We start from the raw sequence: 22,748 nt of genomic DNA, 5'->3' as shown, positions 1-22,748 counted from the left end.
GAGCTCTACAGTCTTGACACACCTGGGTTGGAATCCCAGATCTGTATTAATCTGGCAGGTTAATCATTGTCTGAGTGACTTTGGACGTGTTAATCTCTCATGCTGTAAAAGGGCAACGAAACATGAGTAAACCAATAGAAATATTAAAAGGGTTAAATGACAGCACATAGAAAGGTTTCTGCACAGTGCTTGGTGTTCAATAAATAAGGCTGACTTTAACTTCAAGTAACTTTAGAACCTTCAGATCCTGAAAACCAGGGAACGTATATACAAATGTGAGCGATGTGTCCAAGTAAACAGTCCATAGTCACCCATACCTGGTGCCTTAGCTTGCTCCTTTCACAACCTTCCCTACCTCAGTTCATGTCAACTCCATTCTTCTGATGACTCTGGCCAAACCATTGGAGTCATCCTGAACTCCTCTCTCCCTATCCTATCCCACATGCAACCCATTAGAAAAGCCTGTCAGCTCTACCTTTAAAATACCCCTTTTCCTCTTTCCTAGAATATTGTAGCAACCTCCTACCTGTTCTCCCTGATTCCACTGTGCTCTCATGGAGCCTTCTCTCAACACAGAAGCCAGAGGGATCCTGTTGAAATCTAAGCTCAAAAACCCCCAAAAGGTTTCCCATCTCAGAGTAAAAGCCAAAAAAATAAAATGGGGGTGGCGGGATGGAGAGTGGGACACGATCTCACTCTATCTCCCAGGTTAGAGTGCACTGGTGCCATCACAGCTCACTGCAGCCTCAACCTCCCAGACTCAAGCAATCCTCCCACCTCAACCTCCCAGGTAGCTAGGACTACAGGTGCACGCCTACTTTTTTAATTTCCAAAATGGTTTTTTTTTTTTTCCAAACGCTTCCAAGATCCTATGTGTCTGCCCTTCTTCCACTTATTATGCTCTCCAACCTCTCTAACTGCATCTCCTTCCACTCGGCCTCCTCATTGAATGCCAGGCATACCAGCCTCCTTCTTGCTCCCAGAATATGGAGGTTCACTTCTACTTCAGAACCTCTGTACTTGGTGTTTCTTCCCCCAGATATCAGAAAGGCATGTGCCCTCCAAGTTTCTATTCAAAAGTCACCTCCCCACACTTTCCCAGACTACTCTACTAAAGTGTCAAGTTCCAACTATCACTATCCTCTAAGCCTGCTTTACTTTTCTGCCTAGCCCTTCTAACCCGAATATCATCTATAGTATCTCTGAAGGTGGGAACTTTGTTTTTCCCATCTTCAGCATTTAGAGCATGGGTCGACATGTTCAGGTTCTCAGTATTTCTGGAATGAATGAGAATGTATATAGGTTATGCTGCGCCAATACAACTTCGTTTACTCAAGAAACTTTTCTGAGCATCTATTTTGATCCAGGCACAGTGGGATCCTGAGAAAAACAAGGTACTCTCCCAATTTCAAAGGAAACAGGAATGTAAAAAAAAATACTTCTGGCCGGGCGCAGTGGCTCACACCTGTAATCCCAGAACTTTGGGAGGCTTAGGTGGGTGAATCACCTGAGGTCAGGAGTTCGAGACCTGACCAACTTGTGAAACCCCCATCTCTACTCAAGATACAAAAATTAGCTGGGCATGTGACGCGCACCTGTAATCCCGGCACTTGGGAGGCTGAGGCAGTTCAAGAATCACTTGAACCCGGGAAGCACAGGTTGCAGTGAGCTGAGATTGCAGTATTACACTCCAGCCTGGGCAACAAGAGTGAAACTCTGTCTCAAAAACAAACAAACGGCCGGGCACGGTGGCTCAAGCCTGTAATCCCAGCGCTTTGGGAGGCTGACATGGGAGGATCACAAGGTCAGGAGATCGAGACCATCCTGGCTAACACGGTGAAACCCCGCCTCTACTAAAAAAATACAAAAAAAAAAAAAAAAAAAAGAAAACTAGCCGGCGAGGTGGCAGGCGCCTGTAGTCCCAGCTACTCAGGAGGCTGAGACAGGAGAATGGCATAAACCCGGGAGGCGGAGCTTGCAGTGAGCTGAGATCGGGCCACTGCACTCCAGCCTGGGCGACAGAGCGAGACTCCGTCTCAAAAAACAAAAACAAAAACAAAAACAAAACCAACTTCTGGTGGATATGCCAACTGCTTTGGGAAGCACAGAGAATAGCATAATTAACAATATACAGGAGAGTGTGGGTAGGCTTCCCAGAAGAGGTGACTTTGGAGCCATATCCGAAGAGCTGCCGAGACAGAGACTCCAGACAGAAGAAACAGCATTTAATACCAGGGTAGGGGGGTATGTCACAAATGATATTTACACACAGAGGCAAATTACTTTCCTTTAAAAAAAAATTCAGATTTCAGGTGAGCTCTATAATAATGTCACTTGCACTCACATTCTGATGAGCTTTCTCAAGCAGGAAGGAAACTGCTGGTATAGTTAATGACATAGTTACAACCTATTTTATTGGACCCCTATTTTATTGGAATGGGCTACACCTGTGAACTTTTTGTACTAGCATCCAGAGAAAGAACTATCAGAAGTTTGCTGGCTGCAAGCACCAGAAACCCACCAGACCAATTAAAGGAAAATAAAAGGAGACTTTATCTTTAGGCTTTTGGTGGGATGGATCTCTCAGAGGCCAAGGGAAAGAACCTAGCTGGGCTTTTGGATGGGCTGGAAGCAGAGTAAGGGGAGCCAGTACGACTCCAGCAAACTTGTTTTCTCTGCCTCCGGGTATTAATAACACAATGAGACATGTGTCTAGCAACCTCTCCCAAGTATGAGATACAATTCCAACTATCCAGAGAGACTAAAACTCCCTAATCATTCCAACTACAAAATCATGTAGAAAAGGCTCTAACCCAATTTGTGGTAGGTATCCTCCTCCTCCAGAGCAGTCATGGCCAGCTTACAGGCATGAAGTTCACCAGGAAGCCACCTCTGTGAATCAAGGAATGGCCAATTACCAGGAAAAGGGAAATGATTTCTAGCTGAGGCAATATCTTGAAAGAAGTTCCCCACAGAACTGCTGGTTCCACATAGTGGCAAAACCCCTGGGAAACATTTGGTAGTGACACAGGAAACAATTGTTGAGTTCTTGATTTCTGCATAGTAGGGAGGCCTTTTTTAAGCGGCAATCAAAAAAAGGTGTTTTTTGTTTTTGTTTGTTTTGAGACGGTGTCTCACTGTGTCATCCAGGCTGGAGTGCAATGACATAGTCTTAGCTCACTGCAACCTCCTCCTCCCAGGTTCAAGCGATTCTCCTGCCTCAACATCTCAAGTAGCTGGAATTACAGGCATGCACCACCACGCCCGGCTAATTTTTGTATTTTTAGTAGAGACCGGGTTTTGCCACGTTGGCCAGGCTGGTCTCAAACTCCTGACCTCAGGCAATCCACCAGCCTCAGCCTCCCAAAGTGCTGGGATTACAGGCATGAGCCACCATGGCTGGCCTGAAAGCTGTTCTTTTCCCAACAAAAAAGAGGACAAAAACTGGGATGCTCTCCATAAGACCTCTGTAGGCACATGATAGGATTGTACTTCCTTACAATAGCTTGGATTTGTGAATAACCATATGACTTTCTTTGGTCAATAAAATGTGAGAAGTACAGTCACACCTTGCTTAACGACAGGGATATGTTCTGAGAAATGCATCATTAGGTGATTGCATCATTGTGCAAACATCATGCAGTGTGCTTACACAACTTAGACGGTAAAGCCTACCATACGCTGAGGCTATATGGTATAACCCATGGCTCCTCAGTTACAAACCTGTACAACATGTTACAGTACTGAATACTGTAGGCAGTTATAACACAGTGGTATACATCTGTGTATCTAAACATAGAAAAGGTACAGTAAGAGTAGGGTATAAAATATTTAAAAATGGTACACCTGTATAGGGCACTTACCATGAATGGAGCTTGCAGGACTGGAAGTTGCTCTGGGTGAGTCAGTGATGGAGTTATGAGTGAATGTGCAGGCCTAGTACATTACTGTATGCCACTGTAGACTGTATACACACTATACACTTAATGTTAAATTTTTTTTTCTTGAGACAGAGTCTTGCTTTATTGCTGAGACTGGAGTGCAATGGCGCCATCTCGGCTCACTGCAACCTCTGCCTCCTGGGTTTAACCGATTCTCTTACTTCAGTCTCCCTAGGAGCTGGGATTACAGGTGTGCACCAACATGCCCAGCTAATTTTTTATATTTTTAGTAGAGACAGGGTCTCGCTGTGTTGGCCAGGCTGGTCTCAGACTCCTGACCTCAAGTGATCTGCCTGCCTCAGCCTTCCATAGTGCTGGAATTACAAGTGTGAACCACTATGCCCGGCCATACTTACACTAAATTTATTTTTTAAATGTTTTTATTTGGCTAGGCACAGTGGCTCATACCTGTAATCCCAACACTTTGGAAGGCCACGGTGGGAGGACTGCTTGAGGACAGGAGTTTGAGACAAACTGGGCAATATAGTGAGACCCACATCTCTACAAAAAAATGTAAAAATTAGCTGGGTGTAGTGGCACATGCCTATAGTCTCAGCTACTCAGGAGGCTAAGGAAGGAGAATCACTTGAGCCCAGGAGTTTGAGGCTGCAGTGACCTATCATCATGCGATCATGGCACTGCACACTAGCCTGGGTGACAGATGGAGAGCCCATCTCAAAAAAAAAAAAAAAAAAGAAAAAGGAAAAGGAAAATAAAAAATAGGTTTTTTAAAAAAAGGTTTTCTTTAGTTATCTTTAGCTTACTATAACTTTTAACATACACTTTTAAATATTTTTAACTTTTTGACTGTTTCGTAGTAACACTTAGTTTGTTTTTTTTTTTTTTTTGAGATGATCTCGCTATGTCACCTGGGCTGGGGTGCAGTGGTACAGTCTCAGCTCACTGCAATCTCTACCTCCCAGGCTCAAGCAATCCTCCCATCTCAGCTCCCCAAGTACCTGGGAAATAACACTGAACTTAAAATACAAACCCACTATACAGTTGTACATTTTCTTTCTTCATATTTTTGTTTTGTGAGCCTTTTTTTCTTTTTCCTTTTTTTGAAACAGGCTCTCATTCCAACACCCAGGCTGGAGTGCAGTGGAGCGATCTCAGCTCACTGTAATGTCCACCTCCCGGGTTCAAACAATTCTCCTGCCTCAGCCTCCCAAGTAGCTGGAGTTACAGGTGTATGCCACCATGCCTGGCTAATTTTTGTATTTTTAGTAGAGACAGGATTTCACCATGTTGGCCAGGCTGGTCTCGAACCCCTGACCTCAAGCGATCCACCCACCTTGGGCTCCCAACAGTAAGCTTTTTACTATTAACTTTTTTTAAACCTTTTAAACTTTTTTGTAAAAAGACATATTAGCCTTGGCCTACACAGGGTCAGGATCATCAATAACACACTGTCTTCTACCTTCATATCTTTTTCCACTGGAAGGTCTTCAGAAGTAATAATACACACGGAGCTGCCAGCTTCTATGATGAAAATGCCTTCTTCTGGAATCCCTCCTGAAAGACCTGCCTGAGACTATTTTACAGGTTTTTTTTTTTTATAAGTAGAAGGAGTACACTCTAAAATAATGATAAATAGTAAATACATGAACCAATAATAAATAGTCATTTATTACCAGTATCAAGTTATTTGTATTACCTGTATCATGTACAGTACATAATTGTATGTGCTGTACTTTTAGACAACTGGCAACACAAGGTTTCTTTACATGAGCAGCACCACAAACCTGTGACTAACGTATTGCACTCTGATGTTATGATGGCTATCAGGCCACTAAGTGACAGGAGTTTTTAGTCTACATTAAAATCTTATGGGACCACCACTGTACATGCAGTTCATCGTTGACTGCACATACAATGTTGCACCATTGTATATGCAAAACATCATTGTGTGGTGTATAATTCACCGTACATCACTCCCAGATCCAAAGCTAAGTCCTGAGATATTTGTACCCCCATGTTTATAGCAGCATTATTCACAATAACTAAAAGGTAGAAACAACCCAAGCATCTACTGACAGATAAATGGGAAAAATATGGTATATACATATGAAAGAATATTATTTAATCCTTAAAAGGAATTCAATTCTGACATGGTACAACATAGATGAAACTTGAGGACATTTTTCTAACCTGTTAAGTAAACCGGTTAGAAAAAGGCAAATATTGTATAACTCCACTTATATGAAGTACCTGCTATAGTCAAATTCATAGAGACAGAAAGTAAAGTGGTGGTTGCCAGGGGCTGGGGGGAAGGGAGAATTGGAAGTTATTGTTTTATGGGTATAAAGTTTCGGTTTTGCAAGACGAAAAGAGTTCTGGAGATTGGTTGCACAACAACATGAATGAAGTTAACACCAGTGAACTGTTCACTTAAAAATGGTTAATAAAGGGCCGGGCACAGTGGCTCAAACCTGTAATCCCAGTATTTTGGGAGGCCGAGGTGGGTGGATCACTTGAAGTTAGGAGTTCAAGACCAGCCTGGCCAACATAGTGAAACCCCATCTCTACAAGAAATACAAAAATTAGTTAGGCGTGATGGTGCTCACATGTAATCCCAGCGACTCAGGAGGCTGAGGCATGAGAATTGCTTGAACCTGGGAGGCAGAGGTTGCAGTGAGCTGAGATTGCACCACTGCACTCCAGCCTGGGCAACAGAGAGAGACTCCATCTCAAAAAAAAAAAAAAAAAAAAAAAAAAAGTTAATATGTAGATTTATGCAGATTTTACCACAGTTTAAAAAAAAAAAAAAAAAAAAATCAAATGGGCCGGGTGGCTCATGCCTGTAATCCCAGCACTTTGGGAGGCCGAGGTGGGCAGATCACAGGGTCAGGAGATCAAGACCATCCTGGCCAAAATGGTGAAACCCTATCTCTACTAAAATACAAAAACTTAGCCAGGTGTGGTGGCACACACCTGTAGTCCCAGCTACTTGGGAGACTGAGGCAGGGGAATCGCTTGAACCCGGGAGGCGGAGGTTGCAGTGAGCTGAGATCGCACCACTGCACTCCAGCCTGGCGACAGAACAAGACTCCATCTCAAAAAGAAAGAAAGAAAAAAATCAAATGGAGATAATAAAATGGAATAAAAAATACTTGGCTAGTCCAGAAGAAGGATAAAAAAATTAAACAGGGACAAAAGTCAGGTAGGACAAATAGATTTTTTTTAAATAGCCAGATTATAGACTTAAATGATTTGAAATTATATCTGTAATTATATTAAATGTGAATGGACTAAATATTCTAGCAAAAGGGGAAAATTGACAAACTGAAATTAAAACAAACAAACAAGACTCAACTGTTTGATGCTGTCCAGGTCTGGTAGTTCACTGCTGTAATCCCAGCACTTTGGGAGGCTAAGGCAGGTGAACTGCTTGTGACCTAAATACACAAAGTAAAACTATAATCACGGCCTGACATACAGAAGATACTCAATAAATATATCCTGAATGAATGGGTGCATATATGTGATATGTTGCTCTAACTTAACTTCACTTATTCAATGAACAGCCAAACCAATTTTTGTTGAATATGGACTTAAATATGAAAGGTAAAACGATAAAGCTTTAGAAGATAACATACAATATCTTCATAACCTCAGGGTAGAAAAAGTTTTCTTAAACAGAACAGAAAAAGCACTAGCCATAGGAAATATCGATAAATTGCATTTTTTTTTTTACAATTAAGATCTGTTCAACAAGAGACATCACTAAGAGAGTGAAGCCACAGAAGATTTGCAATGCACGCAACAAAAGTTCTGTATCCAATATATACAGAAAACTAAAGAAAAGATATACCAATAGAAAAATGGGCAAAAACAGGTTCTTCACACACACATACAAATCCAAATAGCCAATAAACATGTAGCAAGGGCTTAGCCTCATTAATGAAGAAAATGAAGTACAGTGAACAACTACTACAGATCCAGGTGGCTAAACATTCCAAGTCTGACAGTAACAACTGTCGGTGAGAACTGTTGGTGAATGTATAAGGGAAGCTCTTATACATTGCTGAAGGGAGTGCACTTGTGTAAACATTTTGGAAAACAGTTTGGCATTATTATTATTTTTGAGACAGAGTCTCGCTCTGTCACCCAAGCTGGAGTGCAGTGGCGTGATCTTGGCTCACTGCAGCCGCAGCCGCAGCCTCCCAGGTTCAAGCAATTCTCCTGCCTCAGCCTCCCAAGTAGCTGGGACTACAGGTGCACGCTGCCACGCCTGGCTAATTTTTTGTATTTTCAGTAGAGACGGGGTTTCACCATGTTGGCCAGGATGGTCTTGATCTCCTGACCTCGTGATCCACCCGCCTCAGCCTCCCAAAGTGCTGGGATTACAGGCATGAGCCACCGCGCCCAGTAGCATTATTTTAAGTTAAGCATAGGCATAGCTTATAACCCAGAAATTCTGCTCCAAAATACACACCCATGAGAAACACGTGCCCAGATACAGCAGTAGACACTTACAAGAATGTTCACAACAGCATTATTTATAATAACCCCAAGTTGGAAACAACCCAAATGCCCATCAGTAGCAGAAGGAATAAATCGTGGTATATTCACTTAGCGGAACACTACAGATGGCACTGAAGATGAATGAAGTATAGCTGTGCACAGTACCATGGAAGAATCTGGTAACGAGTGTGAAACCAGAGAAGTCAGACACACATCTTAAGACTGCCTTTCTATAAAACCCATAGCCACACAAAACCAAACATGTCCCTCCCCCACAATTCTCCACCACTCCTCTACTTATGACACACAGGAAGAGTGGTAATAAAGACAGATTTCATAGTAACTAGTTAGGGAATCACCGTTTTGTACCCAGGCACAGAAAACCAATGCCCTACTGGAATATCTCCTGTGTGGAGGGATGAGGAGAGAAATTGGCTTTCGAGGTGAGGGAGCTCAAGGAAGTGACTGACAGCTCTCTGTTGTGGGGATAGAGAACATTATTATGGTCAGGCCACCCTTCTCTTAGAATCCATTGTGATGACTTCAGTGTTACTTTTTTTTTTTTTTTTTTTTGAGACAGGGGCTCACTCTCACCCAGGCTGGGGTGCACTGTTGCTATCACGGCTCACTGCAGCCTCAACCTCCCGGGTTCAAGTGATCCACCTGAGTAGCTGGGACTACAGAAATGCACCACCATGCCCAACTAATTTTTGTATTTTCTTTTGTAGACACAGGGTTTCACTATGTTGCCCAGACTGGTCTCAAATTCCTGGCTCAAGTGATCCAACTGCTTCTGCCTCCCAAAGTGGTAGGATTACAGGTATGAGCCACCGTACCCAGCTACAGGGTTATTTTAATAAAGTCACTGAAAGTTAGGGGGTCATAATGACCCATCTATAGCATGCTAAACCTTCATCAGGCACTGAAGGCCACGATATGGGACAACAAGCAATTCCTGAGGTGCAATGCACATTAGCAAAAGAAGGTCATGCAGCTCTGGAAAGATTCTCAACAATAAACATAATTAAGTTTGTTGTATGTTCCTCCAGATTTTTTCAGGGTTTCTCAACATTTTTTATTATAAATATGGTATTGTATTACACATATTGTTTACGTTTTTTTTTTTTTTGAGACAGAGTCTCGCTCTGTCGCCCGGACTGGAGTGCAGTGGCACAATCTCGGCTCACTGCAAGCTCCGCTTCCTGGGTTCATGCCATTCTCCTGCCTCAGCCTTCCCAGTAGCTAGGACTACAGGTACCCGCCACCACCCCCAGCTAATTTTTTTGTATTTTTAGTAAAGACGGGGTTTCACTGTGTTAGTCAGGATGGTCTCAATCTCCTGACCTCATGATCTGCCCGCCTCAGCCTCCCAAAGTCCTGGGATTACAGGCGTGAGCCACCGCCCCTAGCCTTGTTTACCTTTTTTAAACAGTAGCTGCTAAACATCTGTTAAACATTTTAATACATAGAGACCTACTTCGTAATTTAGGGGGTGATGGAAACTTCATAATTTTGGGAGTGAATATATTATCTTGATTGTGGTGGTCATTTCACAGGTACACACATCAAAACTCAAAGTGTACACTTTAGATATGTGTTTTATTATACATCAATTATGCCTCAGTATAACTGAAAAAAAGGTTGTTTTAAGTCTCCCCCCACCCTTTTTGTTTATTTGTTTTTATGGAGACCGGGTCTCACTCCTCTGCCCAGACTAGAGTGCAGTAGTGGTGATTATAGCTCACTGCAGCTTCCAACTGCCGGGCTCAAGCAATCCTCTTGCCTCAGCCTCCAGAGTAGCTAGGACTACAGGCATGCACCACCATACCCAGACAATTAAAAAAATGGTTTTTGTACAGACTGCCTCTTGCTTTGTTGCCCAGGTTGATCTCAAAATCCTGGCTTTAAGCAGCCCCCCTTCCTTGACCTCCCAAAGTGTTGGGATTACAGGCATGAGCCACCACACCTGGCCTTGCATTTTAAATCTCTTTTACTGTTTTCTTCCACGTAACACTATAAATTCCATCCATGCTGTTTTACGTCTGTTTCATGTAGAATTCCAAGGTATGTATCCACATTTTACTAACTCATCCCCTAGTTCCTTTGCCTCTAGTTCCTGTATGCCATTAATACTGTAACAAATAACCTCCTGCTTATCTTCTTGTGGATCTGAACAAACTTTCTTCAAAATATATTTCCAGGCGTGAGACTGCTACACTACTGAGCCCCATGCATACTTAGTTTTACTAAGAACTATTGGCTTATTTTATAGAAGGGCTGAACAAGTTTATAGTCCCACCAGTCCAATCTCTTCACATGGGTTTCAGACCCTTTGTGTTGCAGTAACACTGAGAGGATGGATGTTGATTCCTGGTGCCCCGATGCAATTTGAAATTGACTTCATGGTCACTGACAAATTACTTTTCAGGTTGTCGCAGGGCTGAGGCCATTTCCTAGTGACTTAATAGATAGAATTTCTTCTCTATTTTCACTTGCTTTTTAAAATGTTTTCGGGGAGGGGTGCCGGTTAGAGACAGGAGCACTACAGACTGTCTTCCCTGGGCACTTCCTGGCAGCCTTCTGAGTTCCCAACTACATGGAGAAACTGCCTTGGGTCAGTGTTTTAAGCTGCAAGGAATGTTGTGACTCAGCTAGTCGCTCAGGGACACCTCGATGAACAAGGCCACGGGAAGGAAGTCATTACACAGAGAGCTGGACTGTAAAAACCAAAAATACTCTACACACCAAACTCTAGAGCAGTGCAGCAGTACATCCCATGACTCAACGAGACAGCTTCTGCCACGTGGCACACAGCTCCGGATATGTGGTGCGCAGCCCTCACTCGCGGCTGTGCTGCCACTCTGAGCTGCTTGGAAAGTTGATGGGGTGGGGAAATCTGTGACTGTATTCTCTCTCCACCCCCTCCACTCTGACCATTGCTCCTCTCATCGTCTCCCCCTCTTCCCACTCCTTCCTCTTTAACCCTCTTGCCCTACAAAAACAAAAACAGCTGGAATTTAATATTTCACACCTGCTGGCAATTTGGCAGGGACACATGGAGGTCAAAACACTGGCACCCTAGGAAGACCCTACTGATCAGGCAGACACTGGGCAACAGGTCATATCACCTGGGGCAGGGTCAAGAGAACTGGGGAAAGAGGCAGCCCCAAGGGACGGAAACTTCATGATACAGGCAAAACATTCAAAGATGTGGACATTCACTCACTAATCTTTATTGGAGACCTACTATGTGCCAGATGCTTTTTGTTTGTTTTTTTGAGATGGAGTCTCATTCACTGGAGTGCAGTAGCACCATCTCGGCTCACTGCAACCTCCACCTCTGGTTCAAGCAATTCTCCAGCCTCAGCCTCCCCCGTAGCTGGGATTACAGGCGTGTACCACCACACCTGGCTAAATTTTTGTATTTTTGGTAGAGAGAGGGTTTCACCATGTTGGCCTGGCTGGTCTTGAACTCCTAGCCTCAAGTGATCCACCCGTGTCGGCCTCCCAAACTATTGGGATTATAGGCATGAGCCACCATGCCCGGCCCCAGACTGTTCTTAGGAACTGTCAGTGAAGACAGATCAGATGTCTTGTCCTCACGGGGTCTGCATTCTTTTGGAGGGAGACACACACATACCAGACATCCTCAAAAAGTAAGTTAGCACTTGAGGAAGCTGTTAGGGCTACTGGAAAAGATTAGAGCATGGAGAGGTGTCTGGGCATGGTCAGGGTAGACTTCATGGACATTGGTGTGGTCTTGAGGTTAGTGAGAGAGACAGGCAGGTAGGCATCTAGGGAAAGAAACTTCTGGGCAAAGGAAGCAGCCAGTGTGCCTTTTTTTTTTTTTTTTTTTTTAAAGATACACAGTCTTACACTGTCACTCAGGCTGGAGTGCAGTGGTGTAATCACAGCTCTACAACCTTGAAATCCTGGGCTCAAGCGATCCTCCCATCTCAGCCTCCCAAAGTGTTGGGATTACAGACACGAGCCACTGCATCTGACCAAGTATACTTTTTTTTCTTTTTTTTTTTGAGACAGAGTCTTGCTCTGTCACCCAGGCTTGAGTGCAGTGGCATGATCTTGGCTCACTGCAAGCTCCACCTCCAAGGTTCACGCCATTCTCCTGCCTCAGCCTCCCAAGTAGCTGGGACTACAGGCACCCATCACCACGCCCAGCTAATTTTTTTGTATTTTTAGTACAGTCAGGGTTTCACCATGTTAGCCAAGATGGTCTCGATCTCCTGACCTCATGATCCACCCGCCTTGGCCTCCCAAAGTGCTGGGATTACAGGCGTGAGCCACCATGCCTGGCCCCAAGTATACTTTTAAGTGTACTCAATAATTGGTGTCCTTTTCCTCATCTATAACAGTTTCCACCTTTTGTCCAGCTCCTGAGAGCCTTGAGTTCTAACCACAACAGCTCCTCACTCCCAGTGGCAGCCCTTTCATGCAGCCTCCCCTCTCTAGCCCCCCTCTGCCTGTTGGCATCTGCAGCCATGGTGCAGGCCTAGTACATGGATGAGCTTCCAGATAGCTGGAGGCAGCCCCACCACCCCGAGTCCCTCGCCACCCAGTGGGCCAGAAACAGCCATGCCGGCTCAGGGCGCACTACTAAAGTTGGACACTGACAAATAAGAGAAGGATCCAGAATTAGAAAAGACTCAAAGAGAGAGAAGCTACTCCTGGATAGACATAATAAGCATATGTAAAGATAAATTACCAAATGATGAAGAAAACATTAAGGTGTTTTACGAGGAGCATTTACACTTGGATGATCAGATCTGTTACATCCCGGGTGGCAGTGGATACTTGGATGACAGATAAAGAGGACAAGTGAATCCACATCTTCATGGAGAAAGGTAACATAACCCTCCCCACAGGAATTCATCACCACCTCACGCTGGATGAAAAGAAGTACATGAAGGCCATATGGCCGTTCAGGGAGACCCAGTGTGGACAGCATACAATGGGCCAACTGATCATTTCAACGTCCAGGGACAGTTCATGAAATTTCTGGCACAGACAGCATAGCAGTGCTCCCTGAGAATGTGTGCTTTGTGAAGGTCCTAAACATAACCCAGCACAAAATCATTTTTCTCTTTGCTTTTATATGATAAACTTGTCTTTCCTTTGCAAGATTATTTGATCAGAATGTTTCTCGTCTTTTTATTTTTTGAGACAGTCTCACTCTGCTGCCCAGGCTGGAGTGCAGTGGTGTAATTCCAGCTCACTGCAATCTCCACCTCCCAGGCTCAAGTGATTCTCATGCCTCAGTCTCCTGAGTAGCTGGTATCCAGGTGCACGTCATCACACCCAGCTAATAGAGACAGGATTTCAACATGTTGGCCAAGCTGGTCTCAAACACCTGGCCTCAAGTGACCCGCCTGACTCAGCCTCCCAAAGTGCTGGGATTACAGGCACGAGCCACCGTGCCAGGCTCAGAATATTTTTTAACGAAAGGAGATATAAAACTGATTTTTACATGGAAGCAACTGTGGAAATGAAGACAAGTCACCTTCGTTTTGTCTAATACAATCAAGACTAGTGGTTCAGGCCGGGCGCGGTGGCTCAAGCCTGTAATCCCAGCACTTTGGGAGGCCGAGGCGGGCGGATCACGAGGTCAGGAGATCGAGACCATCCTGGCTAACATGGTGAAACCCCGTCTCTACTAAAAATACAAAAAACTAGCCGGGCGTGGTGGTGGGCGCCTGTAGTCCCAGCTACTCGGAGGCTGAGGCAGGAGAATGGCCTGAACCTGGGAGGCGGAGCTTGCAGTGAGCCGAGATCGCGCCACTGCACTCCAGCCTGGGTGACACAGCGCGAGACTCCGTCTCAAAAAAAAAAAAAAAAAAAAAAAAAGACTAGTGGTTCAGTAGCCCTGTGTTAGTACATGCACTCGTCTTTAGTCCAAATGAGAGTTTCATCTCCCAAAATGTATCTCCTTAAATGTTCTATCTGGACATGATGTCGTGCCTGCCTTGTAACGAGGTGCAATAGTAGATAGCTAACCAGATAGAAGACACTTTTTTCTCCCAGAATTACACATTGAGGTGGGGAGTGGTAGAGGGAAGAGCTCTTATGTTAGGGGACACATTCTGAGTTGCTTATGCCACTTCCTTGTTCAAAATAAAGTCACTGCCTTAATTTTATGCTCATGGCTTGGTATTATCTTATATTCACATATATACGGTATTTTGCCTAGCTTGTTAAAATCACCAGTTTAGATTCTTTGTGTGACTGTATATGTATGTGATTAATGTGTATATTATCTGTGTTGGTATTTTTTTCAGTGTGAGATGTCTAGGTTCTTTCACAATCAAGATTTTAACAGAATTAGTATTTTAAAATTTATCAAGAGAATTAGTACATTTTTCTACTCAATTCTAAGATATAATTATGCCTAGCTCATTATAATCATAGAAAAACTCCCAAATAAATTTCATGTTTTAGAAGGTCAGCTTTTCTTTTTCTAAAACTGGATGAAAATTTTCATGTTAAAATTAATTTTCATCACTTTCACACCGGTCTTGGGGGTCTGTTTCTCACTCGCACAGAGGAAAGCCGAGCCTTAAATGTTATCATGGTGCCTATGTATATTTTAATCCCGAAATTATTAGTTTTAGGATTAAGGCTGGGTGCAGTAGCTCACATCTGTAATCCCAGCACTTTGGGAGGCTGAGGCGGGTGCATCACATGAGGCCAGGAGTTTGAGACCAGCCTGGCCAACATGGTGAAACCCTGTCTCCACTAAAAACACAAAGAATTAGCCAGGCATGTGGCACACGCTTGTAATCCCAGCTACTCGGGAGGCTGAGACAGGAGAATCACTTCAACCCAGGAGGTGGAGGTTACAGTGAGCTGAGATCACACCATTGCACTCCAGTCTGGGCAACAGAGTGAGACTCTAAAAGAAATAAAATAAGATAAAAAAGGATTAAAATGTAGATAGGCACCATGATAACATAAATATCGCAGGGCTTTCTTCTGTCAAATTTTACTCTACTTTGATAATTAAAGTACTCATCTGATTTTTTTCTTTTATGGATTCATTTCTAAATGGTCATTATAAAATGCAGCTTCCTCCTTTTTGGAGACAGGGTCTTGCTCAGTCGCCCAGGCTGGAGCGCAGTGGCATGGTCACAGCATCACAGCTCACTGCAGCCTCAACCTCCTGCTCTCAAGCAATCCTCCCACCTCAGTCCCCCAAGTAGCTGAGACTACAGGTACGTGCCACCACATTCAGCTAATTTTTTAAAGATTTTTTTGTAGAGACAGGGTCTCACTATGTTGCCCAGGCTGGTCTCAATCTCCTGGGCTCAAGCAATCCTCCTGCCTCAGCCTCCCGAAGTGCTAGGATTACAGGCGTGAGCCACCACACCCAGCCAAAGCAAAATTTTATGAAATGTAACATAATCACAGGAGAGATATTCCATTACCTTTGCCATACTCTATTGATTAAAACCAAGTCACAGGTCCTACCCACACTTCCGTGAAAGGGATTACACAAAGGCATGAACTCCAGGAGGCAGAAATGCAGGGGCCACCTTAGAGTCTGTCTGCCACTGAAGACAGTAACAATGGATCTGGAATCTGAAAAATGAGTTGGCATCAACAATGTGGACAGAGGGAGGGAAGAACTGTCCAGGCAGAGAAGGGGCAGGACAGTGAAGGCAGATGGTGTGTACAACTTACACAAAGGGTCTAGTCTAGTGACTAGCAATATTGTATCACTCTCCTTCTCAATAATCATTGATGGCTCCCCAGTGCCCATGGTTTTGCCCATATTCAAAGTTATCTCCTTGCATTAGTTTTGTCTTCAATACCCGTCCCTTCACCACTTCCACCCACTTAGACCGCCTATTGCCTCTTATATATACCCCATCTATATATAGTTCAAGGCCCAGCATAAACTGATATTCTGTAAACAGTATTTCTGAATATCTAAGTGGAGGGCACCATGCCAGATCCTCTTGGAGTTGCAAAGCATAAGAAGACATGGCCCACATGCCAGATGCAGGGTGGCGGGGGAGGGGCGGGTAGAAGGTACACCCCAAGACGACAAAGAATAGGAGGTCCTTTTGTTGAGGGTCAAGCCCGTGGGGCAGTCGGGAAATCCTGAAGGGATTTTTAGGCCACAGAAAGCTCCACTTCATACATTGGTTAATGATCTTTCGGGATTCCTCTCCAGGCTAGAAATTACAAACAAATTCCAAAAAGGCTGCTACATTGACGTCTTTCCGGGAGTGGGGAACTGCGCAGCAGCAATCTAGCCAAGCCGGGTCACTCCTCATCAGGCACGAACGGTACCTGTGGCAGGAGTTGGGGATGGCAACTGAAGTCTCCTGCCCTCCAGCCTGAAGGTCCCGGATAACATCCAGGACCTGTCCCCATTGGCTGGGAGGAGAGGCCCCCAGTGACTGTGCACAGTTCTGGTCACATCCTCAGGAGAAGGAAAGAAGGAAGGCAAAAGCAACCCAACCAGGGACACAGAGAAGGAACCTCTCCGGCTGGGGGCGGACGGGGCTGCTCCCCCAACTCCATCTCTCCCTAGCCCAGGAAGGAGCTGCGCTTGGACCCGGCAGCCCCGACCTCGCAATCACATACCTGCCCACTGCCCGCTGACATGGCTGGGGGTTGAGCAGATGTCTTGAGAGCAAAAGCTCCTGGATTGAAGGAAGCGGGGAGGCCTGGCACCTCCTGGGTCTCTCTTCACACCCCAATTTCCAGCGTCCCCTGTGTTTACACCACTTGGAAGCTGGAGACTTTCCCTCAGCACCCACTACAGCGTCTTCCTTCGCTCTGAGGGCAGGGACTTTATACCCCTTCCCACCTCCCAACCTGAAGTACTCCCAGGTGGCTCAAATGAGTCCCTGCACCTGGAACGCTGTGCTCACCTGTCTTCACCTAATTCCAACTTATTTTTCTACTCTCTGGAATGTATTCTCTGACCCTTCCCACCCCACTATGGGCTCGTGGGCTTGCCCCACCTCAGGTTTCATCATCTTATATTGCAATTCTCTGGTTGCTGGTCTGTTCTTCCCCTCCCTTCCCCATCCTTTAAGACTGTGGGGCTGCTGCAGCATCTCCAGTGCGTCACCCGGGCATGGTGCTTAGGAAGAATGCAATCACCCTGTTGTCCTCTATTCCTCTGCTGGGATGGGAGAGTCTGTAGTCACTTTATCTTTTATAGCAGCAGGTCTCAGACTAGAGTGAGCATCAGAATCACCTGGCGGTGCAGGCAGGGAGGGACTTATTAAAATACAGATTCTGGGCCCTACCCCCAGAGTTTCTGATTCAATAGGTCTGGGGCAGGGCCTGAGAATTGGTATTTCTAACAAGTTCCCAAGTGCTTCTGCTGGTCCAGGGACCACACTTTAAGAATCACTGTTGGGGCCATGTTGTGGCTCACGCATGTAATCCCAGCACTTTGGGAGGCCAAGGTGGGTGGATCACTTGAGGTCAGGAGTTCGAGACCAGCCAGGCCAACATGGTGAAACTACCTCTACTCAAAATACAAAAATTAGACGGGCATGGTGGCATGAACCTGTAAACCTGTAATCCCAGCTACTCAGGAGACTGAGGCAGGAGAATCACTTGAACCTGGGAGGCAGAGGTTGCAGTGAGCCAAGATTGCGCCACTGCACTCCAGCCTGGGTGAAAGAGTGAGACTCCATCTCAAAAGAAAAAAAAGAAAAAGAATCACTGTTAGCCTGGCATGGTGGCTCATGCCTATAATCCCAGCACCTTTGGGAGGCCCACGTGGGTGGATCACTTGAGGTCAGGAGTTTGAGACCAGCTGCCCAACAAGGTGAAATCCCGTATCTACTAAAAATACAAAAATTAGCCGGGAGTGGTGGTGGGTGCCTGTTAGTCCCAGCTACTTGGGAGGCTGAGGCAGGAGAATTGCTTGAACCTGAGAGGCAGAGGTTGCGGTGAACCGAGATCACACAAATCATGATCTCAGGGTGTCAGTTTCTTCACTGATAAAATGGCATAACTACTGTCCCCACCATCCTGGGTTTTGTGAGAATTCAATGAGATAATGCAAATGAAGAACTCATGTACCCAGTAGGTGCTCAGTAAGTGTTAGTGATTCCTCCTGGGAGTAGGCAGGAGCCATGGCAGGCAGGGAAAGCATGAACAGGAGCAGAGATGGGAAAGGGCCCAAGCAGGTCAGCTGGGCTGGCAGAAGAGTCAAGGCCCAGCACAGCAGCCAGGGAGTGTCCTGTCGAAGCAACTGGGAGCCACGCACAGTTCTGGAGCAGGACAGTGACAGGTGGAAGCTGAATGTGGCAATACGGGGCAGGAGGCCATTGCTGGCAGCAAGTCCCACGTGCTAGAGACTTGGCTGTTTGGCTAGACATAGGGTTGCCAGATTTAGCAAAGAAGACAAAGTATGCCCAGTCAAATTTGAATCTCAGATGAATACTTTCTTTTAGTATAAGTATGTCCCAAATATTGCTTGGGTATACTTATACTAAAAAGCAGTTGCTGTGTATCTGAAATTCAGATTTACATGAGTGTCTTTTATTTTTATTTGCTAAATCTGGCAATCCCAACCAGATACCTGTTGCCTGCCCCCCAGCGCTTAGTCCTGCATGCAGTGGGAGACCCAGCCCCAGGGTCCGCTGCCTCCCTTCCCACCTTCAACAAAGCCGCCAGGAGTGATGATGAGCTGCTCCCAGAAGCCAGTCTTGCTGCTCTGAGTGATCACAGCTACAGGCCTGGGGGAGGGGCCTTCTCACCTCATGCCAGGTTCACCCAGCAAGAAAGTAGAGGGGCACAGTCACTAACCGCTGGGTCTGTGGTTAACAAAGCACATAGGGTGGATGCAATGACTCATGCCTGTATTCTCAGGACTTTGAGAGGCAAGGACAAGAGGATTGCTTGAGTCCAGGAGTTCGAGACCAGCCTGGGTGACATAGTGAGACACCCATCCCTACAAAAAAATTTTTTAAATTAGCTAATTGTGACCGGGCACCGTGGCTTATGCCTGTAATCCCAGCACTTTGCGAGGTCCAGGCAGGTGGATCACGAGGTCAAGAGTTCAAGACCAGCCTGGCCAAGATGGCAAAACTCCATCTCTACTAAAAATACAAAAATTAGCCAGGCGTGGTGGCAGGTGCCTGTAATCCCAGCTACTCATGAGGCTGAGGCAAATAATCGCTTGAACCCAGGAGGCGGAGGTTACAGTAAGCCAAGATCATGCCACTGCACTCCAGCCTGGGTGACAGAGGGAGACTGTCTCTAAAAAAAATAATAATAAAAATAAATAAATAAATAAATAAATAAGCCAGGTGTGGTTGTGCACAGCTGTGGTCCCAGCTGCTCCAGAGGCTGAAGTAGGAGAATTGCTTGAGCCCAGGAGGTCAAGGGTGCAGTGAGCCGTGATTGTGCCGCTGCGCTCCATCCTGGGTGACAGAGCCAGACCCTGTCTAAAACAAAACAAAACAAAAATAAAATAAAACACATAAGCTACCAAATTCTGTAAAGAAGGAAGTACCACCTGCATTCTTGGATTAATGAAGAGACAAACAGCTGCCAGTGATATAGGCTCATCCGATGAGTATACTCAAGCAGAGGAAACAATGGCCTCCACCTTCAACCCCAGAAATGGGCAAACACAAGTGTCCATGCTGCTTGCACCCTCAGAGAAAGCCTTGAAGATGGTGATGTCGACCACAAGCTAGAGTGGGACAGTCTCTGCCTTATTCAGTTCCATTCGGTGTTATGACAAGTCATACTAGCAGAGGCTGCTCTATCCCCCTTTCTCCTCCTACCCTCATCACCAAATCCCAGATGATTCGGAGTTCCCGAAACGAGCCTGTCAGAAATGAAATTTCTTTTTTCTTTTATTTATTTTTATTTTTATTTTTTTGAGACAGAGTCTTGCTCTGTCACCCAGGGTGGAGTACAGTGGCGCCATCTCAGTTCGCTGCAACCTCCACCTCCTCGGTTCAAGCGGTTCTCCTGCCTCAGCCTCCTGAGTAGCTGAAACTATAGGTGTGCACCACCATGCCTGGCTGTTTTTTTGTTTTTGTAGTTTTAATAGAGACTGGGGGGCGGGGGGAGCAGCCAGGCGCGGTGGCTCATGCCTGTAATCCCAACACTTTGGAAGGCCAAGGCGGGCGGATCACGACGTCAGGAGATCGAGATCATCCTGGCTAACACAGTGAAACTCCGTCTCTACTAAAAACACAAAAAAATTAGCCGGGCGGGGTCGCGGGCGCCTGTAGTATCCCAGCTACTCATGAGGCTGAGGCAGGAGAATGGCGTGAACCCGGAAGGCGGAGCTTGCAGTGGGCAGAGACCGCGCCACTGCACTCCAGCCTAGGCGACAGAGCAAGACTCCGTCTCAAAAAAAAAAAAAAAAAAGAGAAGGGGTTTCACCATGTTGGCCAGGCTGGTCTTGAATTCCTGACCTCAGACTATCCACCCACCTTTGCCTCCCAAAGTGCTTGGATTACAGGCGTGAGCCACCGCACGGCCAGAAATGCAATTTCTGCAACAACCTTTATATCAACTTTTTTTGCTCTAACAATGAACAATAAAACAATTTGTGCTCCATCTTTAAAAAGTGTGTGATACAGGCCGGGCGCGGTGGCTCAAGCCTGTAATCCCAGCACTTTGGGAGGCCGAGACGGGCGGATCACGAGGTCAGGAGATCGAGACCATCCTGGCTAACACGGTGAAACCCCGTCTCTACTAAAAAATACAAAAATCTAGCTGGGCGAGGTGGCGGGCGCCTGTAGTCCCAGCTACTCGGGAGGCTGAGGCAGGAGAATGGCGTAAACCCAGGAGGCGGAGCTTGCAGTGAGCTGAGATCCGGCCACTGCACTCCAGCCTGGGCGGCAGAGCGAGACTCTGTCTCAAAAAAAAAAAAAAAAAAAAAAAAAAGTGTGTGATACAAAAATTTTTTAAATAAAAATAAATATGTGATAAACACTCCTGAATGCCTAGTGTGTGCCCTGGCGCTGTGCTCAGCATTTAATTTGCCTCAGTATTTCTCAGCCTTGGTTGTACGTTACAACCAACTGGAGAGGTTTTTAAACGCCCAGTATCCGGGGCATCAGTATTCGTCTAGGGCACAGTGATTCTAACCCACAGTCAAGGTTGAGAACTACTTATTTAATTCATCCTGTAAATCCTCACAGTAGAATCCTGCAAGGTAGCTTTTATCACCACCTTTGCAGATGAAATTGAGGCTCAAAGCGGTAAGTTGACTTAGGCATCTGTAACCCCAACCTGTGACCTCCCCTTCCTTCCTTCTCAGACTCCCTTCAGGGATTTCCTGATGTTACAGAAAATGGTATGTATGACGCTGCCCTCCTAGCCACCTTGACATAGCTCTGCTCCCAACAGGGTTCTTCTTTGATAGCAGCCAGGCACTACCTGGAATCAGGACTGATACTGAATGACTTCTGCCAAAACGACGACTACTGAGGCCAGTCACTTCCAAACAGGTTCTGTCACCCTGAGTCAGAATAATGGCAGCTACCTCTCCTCTCCTCCTCACCGCCCAGTCGTTTCTAAGCCTGACTCCTCGCCGTTGCTGCTCTGCCAAGCCTTTCCTCGGTGACCTCTCTCTTTTAGAACAAACTACTTCATCTCTAGGTCCTTCTCAGAGCAGCTTCTTTGCAGGGGCCATAGGGTGTTGGAAAGGTCTTTGGTCCAGGAAAGCCGCGAACCACAGATTCAAGAGGAAAAAGCCGTTCCCGGCCTGGGCGTCGCCCAAGGCACGAGAATGAATGGACCTTCCGCGTGCCTCGGAGCCCCTGGGCTCACCTTGTCCCCTCCCGCGGTGCCTTTAGACAGGGAGGGAGCGCGACTGGGCGAGAAGGCTGATCATCGCCTGCCCTCTGCTGGCCAGTGGCGGTATTGATCCCGCTGCCGCTCGACCGGAACGTCCCAGAGACGGAATGAAGAAGCGGGCATTTATGGAGCGCCTGGTGTTTGTCAGGCAATGTACTGATAAGCGCTGGGGTGTAAGGATGTACATGACCTGCTCTCAGAGTTCAAATTTAAATGAAGAGACAGACATTAATCAAGTAGTCATTCAAGCAAATATGAAATTGTAACTATGAGCTATGCGAACAGATGACGCGAGGGGCCTGTCCAGTCTGGGAGATACGGGAGGGTTCAGGAAAAGCTGCCCCCAGGAGGGGAAGTTTGAGCGCCAGAAGCCGCGCAAAGTCATTTCATGTCATCTCGAAAATCCTGCAAGGCGGCTTTCCCCCCTTGACAAAACAGGAAATGGGATCAAATTGGGGAAGGAATTCATCCAAGATCACACAGCAAGCTGGAAGCAAATCTGGGAGGAGCTAGGTCCGCCCCGTC

The sequence above is a fragment of the Theropithecus gelada genome, chromosome 10, assembly GCF_003255815.1.
Source record: "Theropithecus gelada isolate Dixy chromosome 10, Tgel_1.0, whole genome shotgun sequence".
In the NCBI taxonomy this organism is placed as follows: domain Eukaryota; kingdom Metazoa; phylum Chordata; class Mammalia; order Primates; family Cercopithecidae; genus Theropithecus; species Theropithecus gelada.
This window is presented reverse-complemented; position numbering follows the sequence as displayed.